The sequence below is a fragment of the Diabrotica virgifera genome, chromosome 5, assembly GCF_917563875.1.
Source record: "Diabrotica virgifera virgifera chromosome 5, PGI_DIABVI_V3a".
NCBI lineage: Eukaryota > Metazoa > Arthropoda > Insecta > Coleoptera > Chrysomelidae > Diabrotica > Diabrotica virgifera.
This window is the reverse complement of record NC_065447.1, coordinates 144584461-144596792: the sequence shown is the minus strand read 5'-3', so window position 1 is coordinate 144596792 and position 12332 is coordinate 144584461.

Sequence of the window (12332 nt, the reverse complement as noted above, 5' to 3'; positions counted from 1 at the left end):
TCTGCTCTACCTGATTGCACTTTAAACCATCTTACTACCTTAATAAACAGTTCATTCGAAACTGGAGTTTTTCCAAGCTGCCTTAAGACAGCGATAATTATTCCTATACACAAAGGAGGCGATAAAGAGCTTGCTTCGAATTATCGCCCTATTGCACTCCTGCCCACGTTGTCGAAGATAATTGAAAGTCTGGTAAAAAATAGAATCTTATCTTTTCTGTTGAAATACAAATTGCTTACTCCGCATCAATTTGGATTCCTGAGTGACAAATGCACGAGTGATGCTATGTTCTTCTTCGGTGAAGTTCTTAGGGCTTATTGTGGATAAGTCTCTAAAATGGAACTTGCACATTGATGCCTTACACAAAAAATTAAGTTCTGCTTGTTTTGCGCTAAGATCAGTTGCTACGGAAATGAATTTGTCAACATCTAGGACCGTTTATTATGCCCTTTTTGAGTCTCATCTTCGGTACGCCCTTCCATTCTGGGGTAGGTGTTGTGCGACTCAATTTGAGCGTATTTTTAAACTACAAAAGAGAGCTCTTCGTTACTCCCTGAGACTCAATAGCAGAGTTCATTGCTAAGAATTTTTTAAAAAATTTAAAATATTAACTCTTCCTTCTTTGTTTGTTTTTGAATCCGTTTGTTTAATCCGCAAACATGCATCAGAAGGTCTAGAGAGACCCACTCACAACTATCCCCTTAGAAACGTGGAGCATAATCTTTATCTGCCAACCCCACGGTCTGAGCTGGTTAAGTGCTCTATACTATACAATTCGAGAAAAATGCACAATCACCTGCCATCTAACATCAAATCTATTACAGCATTTCCCGCTTTTCGCAAGGCCTTAAAAGCTTATTTGCTAGAGAGAGCTTTTTATACAGTGAATGACTTATTTATAAACGATTTGAATTCAGCAAATTAACTTGCAGGATTATTACTTTCGAGTACTTTTGTACATATTTGCAGCGGCATAGAACTTTTGATTTACTTTCCCTTTTCCTTGTTCGCCTTCTTTTTGCTCTGACGTTGTATACATATTGTTTGCAAAATTTTTAATTTTTTAACGTGTACTTAATAACTATAAAATTATATTAAGTAGTATAACTCACGCCATTTACTTGGTGTCTGTTTCTGTTTTTGTTTTGTTTGTAGGTTTTTATTATTTTTTGCTTTTTATTGTATTTTTTTATTTTGTATAAGCTTTGTCCACAAATTGGTAAAATTTTTTGACAATAAAGCATACCTTACCTAGAATTATTAAAAAAGTTCTCATTATTTTTTCTTTCTTATTTTATGTGGCTCAGCAGAATTTTTCGACGTTTGACGTTCGTGATTACTCCAGTAAATATTTTCACATCATGTTCTAGAATAATTTCTGTTAAATTTCTTTTGAATCACATGGACTAATATTTACGGTTTGCATGGCAAACCGTACGCAACCAAGACTAGATCTTATTCTATGCCATGCCAATCCTATCACAAAATCGTCATTAGCTGAATGTTGGATTATCCAATCCAATGGATTATCCAATGATAGGTTGACAAAAACATACTTACACACAGCTCTTTAGTTGCGGTTATTAACATTCTAAACATTATTATGGCGAAGGAGTTAAGTATTAGTACAGTCTAACATAGAAATTGTACGCACAAACTATAAAGAATAAGCTAGGACTGTAAATTACTAGTTTCATCCATTTGTTATTCTTGCGATGTATGATGGTGGACGTGCATGACCCCACAGAATGTTTTGTTTCATCGCGAATAACAACGTATTTTTACAGACTGAAATAAGTAGGCCACAACTTGATAATGCTGAATGTTACAGCAGTACATCGAGTTTCCGGTTAATTTTTGCTAATTTAACTAATAATTATCCCTAGAGGAATACAAAATGAACCACTCTATTATACTCAATTACAAGTACATAATACGAGAAAAAAATTATTTTATCATAAAACGGCTTCTTGTTTTCTCCTGATTCTTCAGATTTTAGGCTGTTTTATTTAATTTGCCCCCCTTTGGCTTTTCCATTTTTTCCTGTCCTGACACCCCTGAATAGAATCAGATATTTCGAGAAAGAAAATAAAGAATTTTCTTGCCTGGAAGAAATAAATGTAATTATATTCTTCATATTCTCTACCTAACAAGAGACTTCAAAGCCAGAACTTAAGCCATTGAAGACAACACTGGAACTCTGAGAACAAACAGAAAAGATATAGCAGAGACATGGAGATCGTATTGCAGGGACCTATATAAAGATGATCAACGCCAAGAACTTGTTAACCAAATCCCTGACAAGGTGGATGAAGAACCCGATATACTTGAAAATGAAGTAAGACTGGCGATCAGTAAGCTCAAATATAATAAAGCACCAGGTCCAGATATGATAACAGCAGAAATGCTCAAAGCCACAGAAGAAACTGGCGTAAAATTACTTCATGTACTCGGTAACCAAATATGGCATTCTAAAAAATGGCCTGAAGACTGGACAAAATCTACAATAACGACAATTCATAAAAAAGGCAGCTTCCATAAATGCGACAATTATAGAACTATTTCTCTTATATCACATGCCAGTAAAATAATGCTACATATAATCAATGAGAGACTAAAAACATTCCTTCAAAGAGAAATTCCACAAGAGCAAACTGGATTTACCAAAGGTAGAGGTACTCGAGAACACCTGTTAAATGTAAGACATCTAATAGAAAAATCTAGGGAATTCAATAATCCACTGTACATAATATGCTTTATAGATTATCGTAAGGCGTTCGACAGGGTCAAGTGGACACACTTATGGTAAATACTAAAAGAAGTAGGCGTACCACAACACCTTATTTCGCTTATAACTGAAGTATACGAACACACTACTGGATCAGTTAAAGTGCTTGCACACTTTCAAACTAATTTCATCCAGAACGGGGTGTCAGACAGGGATGTATACTATCCCCACAATTATTCAATATATATGGGGAGCATATTATGAGAAGAGCACTTGAAGGATGGGAAAAAGGCATCTCAATAAATGGTCATAAAATAAACAACCTACGTTTCGCAGATGACACAGCCCTTCTTGCAAATAGTCAAGCAGAGCTGATTGATCTTATACGACTGGTTAAAAATGAAAGTCAAATATTTGGTATGCAATTAAACATATCAAAGACAAAGATCATGATAGTGGATAGACTACATAACAATCATCCACACATAACCACAATTGTCCGGTTTGAGGTTGTGAGCTCATACTTATATCTGGGATCATTAATCACAAACACAGGGTCACTACAGGAAGAAATAATAAAAAAAAGTGATCTAGCAAAAGTTGCCACAGCAAAAATGACCACAATATAGAAAGACTGTCAAATTTCAAGAGCGTTAAAGATGAGGTTAATCAACTGCTTAATATTCCCGATACTGACCTACGGATATGATTCTTGGACCCTCAGAAAATCGGAAAGAAGAAAGATACCACTGAAATGTTCTGTTGGAGACGAATGCTACGAATTCCTTGGACCGACCATAGAACAAATAATTCAATTTTGAGAGAGCTAAAAGTTAGCCAACAACTCTCCAGTAAAGTCCATCTCCAACAATTAAAATACTTTGGATATGTTATGAGAGCAAACACAGAAAACATGGAAAGACTCATTATACAAGGAAAGGTGGAAGGACGAAGATCACGAGGAAGATCACCAACAAGATGGATCTATCAAATTACAGGAATATACAAAAGACCTATGCATGAGTTAAAAGAGATGACCAGAGACAGAGATCTTTGGAGACGGACAATACACGACATCACGTCGACCACTACACTCCCTCCGGGGGGTCAGGATTTAAGAGAGAGATTCTCTAACCTGATACAGGTATCTATTATATATTTATCATGAGTCATCATAAGGTTGTTCTCTAAGTCATGAGTTCTCATATCTAGGGAATGTTCTTAGAGGAGTCAGGTACACAATCTTTAGCTTTTCATGAGAGCTAAAATTGAGGGCCGCAGAGAAATTGGAAGGACACAGATGTCACGGCTCAAGAACATTAGCGATTGGACAAAAATACGCAGTGCCGAACAACTATTCCGATTAGCTGAAGCCCGTGAACAACTCGCCAATGTAATTTCCAGGGTTATGGGGAACTAATATGGCACCGAAAAAAGAAGAAGATCTTGCTGACGGTCCTCCATTTTTTGTCTATATTCCTTTAATCTTGCAGATCTGATAGTCAGTGGCGGCTCGTCAGAGGAGGCAAGGGAGGCTTAGCCTCCCCATAAATTTTTTACACACGCTACACTGTTTTGTTTATCTTGAATCGTGAAAAACAACAATCACCCTCACTATTATACAACGTGTAAATTCCATTATCACTAAATATCCATACGCACGGAGCATTAGCATTAGAACGCTGATTGCGTCTCAGTTTTTTAATTATTATTGTTGGCAGGACCATGGATTATCCCGAGATGCATGAACGGATCCGAGAAGCCGGCCAGCCTCCGTTGCTAATGCTCCGCGCAGCGCAGCAGGCGTTAAGAAGACCCAGTCTCCTAACAGTGGCATCTACGGTGCCATCACACGCTGCCCGGAGATTTACCAAGAGCCCTTTTACAAGAGCATCTACATAGGATTGGAATCTATGAAACTACCTTCTGTTCGTCTAAAAATGAGTCCATTGGGGATCTGAACCATGTATTCTTCGATTGTCCTAGTCATAGGGAACAGAATCGAAACTTATATTTGGGTTTAATTAACCTCAACATTAGCCTTCCAGTTAACATCATCAATCCTTTATCTTATTCTGACAAATCTATATACAATATCTTAATCAAGTTTATAAACCATTTTAAGATAAACATTTAAACATTTTTATAACAAAATTCTGTGGCAAAAATATTCATTGTCTAATGCCATCGCTCTCTCCACACGCACACACACAACCCTATCATTTCGTCAGCATCAATTTTTTAAGTTTTATAAGTCATTTTGCTGATTTTATTAATTTTCTTGTGCTAAAAATAAGCAAGCAATATTTGTAGATGTCCACGGATATACCTTCTTCTTCAGATGCCATCTCCGCTACGGAGGTTGGCAATCATCATAGCTATTTTAATTTTTGAGTCAGTAGCTCTAAATAGTTGTTTTGAGCTGCATCCAAACCATTCTCTCAGGTTCTTCAGCCATGAAATGCGTCTTCTTCCGATGCTTCTTCTGCCATCTATCTTTCCTTGCATTATGAGTCGCAGGATGCCATACTTTTCGCCCCGCATCACATGTCCGAGATACTGTAGTTTTCATTATTTAATTGTAAGTTCAACTTCCTTCTCTTTACCTATTCTTCTCAGTACTTCGTTGTTCGTAACTCTATCTACCCAGGAAACCCTCATAATTCTTCTATAGGTCCACATTTCAGAGGCGTTAAGTCGTCTCATTGTCTCTACATGTAACGTCCATGATTCCACTCCATAGTATAGTACATTGTATACGTAACATTTTGTTAGGCGTACTTTAAGAGCTAATGTTAATCTTTGCTACATAGGACGTTTTTCATTTTCATAAAATTAGAACGTGCTTTTTCGATTCTGACTTTGATTTCTGCAGTATAGTCATTATTTTCTGTTATAAGTGTTCCTAGGTAAGTGTACTTTTTTTACTCTTTCGATCTGCTGGCCCTCTAATATCAAGCTTTCGTTAGTATTATGGTTGTTTTTACTAATTTTCATAAAATTCGTCTTTTTGATATTGAGAGAGAGTCCGTACTCCCTACTACACCTTACTATTTTACTCATGAGTCTTTGCAGGTCTTGTAAACTATCGGCTATTATTACTGTATCATCTGCATATCTGATGTTGTTAACTAAGACGCCATTGACTCTTATACCGACTGTTTCATCTTCCAGATTTTCTCTCATTACCTCTTCAGAATAAGCGTTAAATAATAGAGGTAATAGTATGCAGCCTTGCCTGACTCCTCTCTTTATTTCCATTTCTTCAGATGTTTCTTTTTCCATTCTTACTATTGCTCGCTGATTGTAATAGAGGTATACCTGGTACATAAAATTATGATTGGTAGGGATAATCAAACTCATGAACTGAAGAGGAGAACCGGTCTTGGGTGGGCAGCATATGGAAAACTAGGAGAAACTCTTAAAAGTGGGCTGCCCACATGTCTAAAGAGAAAGAGAAAGGTATTTGATCAGTGCGTCCTCCCAGTCTTGACATAAGAGCAGAAACACTTACTTTAACAAAAGCCTCGTCTACCAAACTGAGAGTCACACGAAGAAGAATGGAGTGGTCCATGTTAGGAATAACTCTGCGAGACAGAATAAAAAACGAAGAGATCAGGAGAAGAACGAAGGTGACTGATGTCATAGAAATTAAAGCCAGACTAAAATATAGATAAACATGACACATAGCCAGCATGACAGATGAGCTATGAACCAAAGAGGTTCATAGTTCGCAAAATTAAATTCCGACAGAGGGCGCTCAAAATTTCAAAGATGGACGATAACTCTAGGAAAACAATTCATTTTGTCATTCGACCTCACAGTTCTAAAACGTCAAATTAAAATCATTTACATGAGTGTTTTTCCAAAGTAACCACTAAGTTTTGCCACTAAGACGTCTTATAGGTTAAAGACGACTCAAAATTATGTTTCATCTGTATGCATTCCTTAAAATTTGATGCTAACTACTGATTTGCTTTTACCTTTTTTTTCATGAAAAAATCTTGCCCCCTGATAATCACACAGTGTTTTAAATTAATCTATCTTAGAATTTCTAATTTTGTTTTTAATTTAGTTAATAGGTACACTACAATTTATTTTACACCAACAGATAACAATTTTTAATCAAATAAAAACTGGAAACTAAGTAGGTGAATTTATTTTATAATAATTGTGTTCTGGAAATTATGAGGTGGTCGGAATATTTTGCATAACAATGTACTGTACATTCTATGTACAGAATATTATATACTACATTTAATTTATTTATTTAATTTTGCAGTCGCTTAAACATTAAAAAATACTACGTATAATCATCATTCTCTTTGCCTTATCCCTATGCGGGGTCGGCTTCCCTAATTGCATTTTTCCACACAATTCTATCTTGGGTCATATCAATGTTAATCCCCTTTACCAACATGTCCTGCCTTATCGCCTCCCCCCAGGTCTTCTTTGGTCTTCCTCTCCTACTCCTTCCAGGAATCTGCACTTCAGCTATTCTTCGTATTGGGTGATTAACGTCTCGACGTTGAACATGACCAAACCATCTTAACCTATGCTCTCTCATTTTGGCATCAATTGGTGCCACACCTAGACTTCCCCTAATATACTCATTTCTAATTTTATCCTTCTTTGTCACTCCACTCATCCATCTAAGCATTCTCATTTCCGCCACATGCATTCGTTGTTCCTCTTTCTTTTTCACTGCCCAACATTCAGTTCCCTACATCATAGCCGGTTTTATGGCTGTTTTATAGAATTTGCCCTTCAGCTTCATTGGAATTTTTCTGTCACACAACGCACCACTCGCTTCTTTCCACTTCATCCATCCAGCCCTAATTCTACTGCATGCATCTCCATCTATTTCTCCATTACTCTGTAATACCGATCCTAGGTACTTAAAACTATTGCTTTTTACAATCATTTCACCATCCAAAGATACCATTTTATTTGTAGTAGCTCCATCTTTAAATGAACATTCCAAATACTCTGTTTTTGTCCTACTAAGCTTTAAACCTTTTTCCTTCAGAGCTTGTCTCCACTGTTCCAGTTTTTGTTCTAAGTCTCTTTCACTATTTCCTACTAACACAACATCATCAGCATACATTAAGCACCATGGAATGTTACCCTGTAGTTTCACTGTTATCTGGTCCAAAACTAATGAGAATAAATACGGACTAAGCACAGAGCCTTGATGCAATCCTACTTTCACATGAAATTTATCAGTCTCTCCCACACCTGTCCTAACACTAGTCGTTACTCCCTCATACATATCCCTCACAATCTTTACATATTCACCAGGGACTCCTTTCTTATTGAGTGCCCACCACAGAATCTCTCGAGGAACTCTATCATATGCTTTCTCAAGATCAATGAATACCATATGAGCGTTTGTTTCTTTACTCCTGTATTTTTCCATCAACTGCCTTATAATGAAAATTGCATCTGTTGTTGATCTGCCCTGCATAAAGCCAAATTGATTCTCGGATATTTCGGTCTCTTCACGTATCCGTCTGTCAATTACTCTTTCCCATATTTTCATGGTGTGGCTAAGCAGTTTTATAGCCCTGTAGTTTGTACATTGTTGTATATACCCTTGTTTTTGTAAACAGGTACCAGTATACTGCTTCTCCATTCGTCTGGCATTTGTCCGACTTCCATAATTCTATTAAATAGACCTGCTAGCCACCTTGTTCCTGTCTCTCCCAATGCTCTCCATACTTCCCCAGGAATATCATCTGGTCCTACCGCTTTTCCTTTCTTTATTTTTTGAAGCGCTTGAGCCACTTCCTCGTTGGTTATTTTGGTGACCATTGCTGCTACTGTCTCCGTTGACTCTACAGGCTGTCTGTCAAATTCTTCATTTAATAAGCTGTCAAAGTACTTTCTACATCTCTTTTTGACATCCCTTTCGTGAACTAGTATTTTATTATTTTCATCTCGGATACATCTAATCTGATTAAAATATTTTGCTTTCTTTGCTCTCTGTTTGGCTATTTTATATATCTTCGTTTCGCCTTCCCTGGTATCAAGTTGATAGTATAGGTTTGAATACGCTTCTGCTTTGGCTTTTGCTACTGCTACTTTTTGCTACTTTGCTACTTTGCTACTGCTACTAAAAATACTACGTATAATACAAACGTTAAATTAACGAAATGTGTGATTTGGCATTAGTCAGTTTACGTCATTACGTAGAGTATAATAGGAATGAATACTGAGGAACAATGCAATAGTGTTTTTAAGTCGAAATCATTGTTAATTACAACATAAACGGACCGCAAATATGTACACAAATTAATGACAAACTCAATGTTTTCCTAGAGTTGATGCTTTTCAAATTCGCCACCAGGCGTCGTCCACTTTGCGGTTCCTCGTCAATTGGAATGGAGATCAAGAGAAGACAAGAGAAGGGTCGATCGACCACCTACAAGATGGACTGACGATTTAATAAGGCTAAATAAAAACTGGATGAGAGCGGAGCAAGATAGGCAGGCCAGGAAACACGAGGAAGAGGACTATGTTCAGCAGTGGATTTATGAGGCTGTGTTGGGATACACAGCATCTCAGTAAACATCTTCTTAAGACAAACTCTTTAATAATTAAATGCCCGTGGTAAAAAACAAATATGTTTGTTTTTAATAAATACGATTAACCTAGATTACCACATCGATACATGCTAGTATTTGATACAAGGTCAAGTTGCAATAATAATCAATGTATGTTTGTTAGCAGTCAGCAGTTTTGAATCACTCTCACTTTTGCTTACCAAAACATAAAATAAAACAATCGACCTTTAATTATACTTTCACGGGGAACAGATAAATCAATTAGTAGTTGAGATTCCAGCGAGTAACATCACATTAAGCAAATAATATACCACCAGCTACTTACCGTTAAATACTCCACGTATAAATAAATGTATTAACTGTGAGAGTTATTTACTACATCAACCCTTATGGTCGGGGGTAACCAACCCCTAATTAACTAAGGTGGCTCAGAAGCCAGGAGCCACCATAAGGCTGGATGACGATGACGGATTATTATAAATTACTCTGATGAAAAGAATTTCGACACAATATCTGACTGTCTCAAACTTTATTTATAAATTAAAAATCATGCATAATACCATAAAAAGAAATACCAAGACTATCCTTTTTAATTGCTAAATAAAAGAGAATACTTTGCCTTAAATAAAACTATTTAATTATACTCTTCAAACATGAATGAATTTAAAATGAATACGAAAATACTTTAAAGTCTAGTTAGATTTCACAGTCGCTTTTGGCAAAAATGTCATTGAGACATAACTGTGTACTGTACGCCCATGGATCTCCAAATGCATAATGATAGCTTTCGCAATATGTACTACTATACTGCCTGATTTGATTGGAAAGGTTCAAACACGTGTACGTTTGGCGAAAATGTAACTTGTAAAAATATGTTATTTTAATAGCATAACTAAGTAGCGAAGAAAAAATCCTAACGAATAAGGTGAAAATATACCTTTTTATTATTTGACTTGAATCTATGTACGAGGTCCTCTATTAGTCTATCATATACATAAGATTTTTAGAAAATTCTTAAATGAAAATACTAGAACTATAAGATCTAGCATACTTCATCCTAGAAGGTGCCGAAGCTTGGACTGTTAATGTTGACTTAATGAGAAAGCTGGAGACCTTTGAGATGTGGTTTTTTAGGAGAATTTTGAAAACATCATGGACCGATCATATTACAAACTAAATGGTGTTGCACAGAATGGGAAGATACAGAGAACTTTTGGCCACCACTAAAAGGAAAACAACAGCATTTTGGGGCACATACTTACATGCTTAGAAATGAAAAGTACGAGTTGTTATATAGACGAAGCAACAAAGCACTAAAAAGCCCAAAACCTTTTGTGCAGGAATCCAGGAATTTTGTGCAGTTGTAACAAATCGAAGAAAACTTATGTTGGAGTGAAAGTAAAAAGAAAGATATACTCCAACAGAAGTAAGGAAAAAGAAAAGAAATATTTAATGTTAGCTAATGGGACAAAAATGAAAATAGATGGGATGTAAAGAAGAGAGTGTAGTGACTTCTACGTTGAGAAGCCGAAGTAGGAAAAATACTACTTTCCAGTAGTATTAGTGGAGGAGAGTGGAAGGATGTAGAACTGAAGAGAAGGGGTTATTAAAAGGGATAGAAGTAGAAGTATGGAGAGACAGAGGCAAACTAAATAGATTTGGCTAGCAAGAGATGCAAGAGAACAACTTGACACTCAAGGATGGATACGGCTCGTTTGCATACCTGTCGAAGAACAGTAGCTCTAGGTAGATAGTAATGATGACTAAAAGGTGAAATAATAACCTAAGAATAATGTACTGAAAATTAATGAAGATGAATAATTGTTAAATACGAGCAAAACAAATAAAACTAACTAATCATGGGCGCCATGAAAATGATCGTCGATCATTCTCCCAGGTATCTTACAGTGCTGTCAAATATTAAATATATTAAATCTGTAATAATGAACATAAAGGAATAATAAAAATAAATGATATACAAACTAAATAAATATTTATTAAAAATAACTACCAGATTTTTAACAATCTCTGAGTTAGACAAAGTGCATATCATGTGACTCTAACATGACATAAGTTATACAAAAGTTAAGTTAAACATGATATATCATATAACAACAGTCCTGTTATATGTATGTACAAAAGATATACCTCTTACTTATATATAGGGTACAACTCACATGAGTCTTCTACCACATGGTTATAGTACGCTTGCTACGTACCACTAAATTGAAACCGACGAAGATGAAACTATTATAAATAAATAGGCACAAGCCTCACTAAGAAAAATACAATAATGAATAAAGCAAAATTAAATATACAAATGAATAAAAGTTATAGTAATGAAGTTAAGATAAATACCGAACTGATGACCTAAATTAACCGAGCAAATGCAATGAAATAAAGTAATGATGAATTAACCGCACAAATGAAATAAAGCGAATAACAATAAAATATTTGGGAAACAAGCAAGTAATATTACAAAAATAAATATCAAACCAATAATAAAATATAAAAACCTAATTTTCTAGGCTTATTACCTTGTGCACAATGTAACGTACCATATGATCGTAAATAAGTTTGGGAACCTAATACAATACAAATATGTCATAAAAAAAACCAGAGGTAAACTAAATCTGAAAAAAAACATAGTGCATTAAACCAAATGTCTGAAACGAAAAAAAAAAACCAATAGTTACTAAAACACATCACTAAATGTTCCCAAACAAATCCAATGACTCCTAAAAGTCCGCTACTGCATCCCAAAATGAGCACCTGGATGGAACGAAATGGTACCTCCTGTAGGTCCAGGTGTAGAATGAAAAGGAGCCGGAATGCCCCCAAATAGCTTGTTCCCAAAATTACTACCCAATTGTGACTAGTGGTTGGAAATTGTCCTACCTCTCCGATGGTATTGGGAGGTCTAAGTTTTCAAGGGAGTGGCATGAGACTCGATGATGTTATATAGAAAACCCCATTGGAAGAATAATTATTTCTCCCAAATAATCTTCAATGGGTTGGAATGGAATTCACCTTTTTTT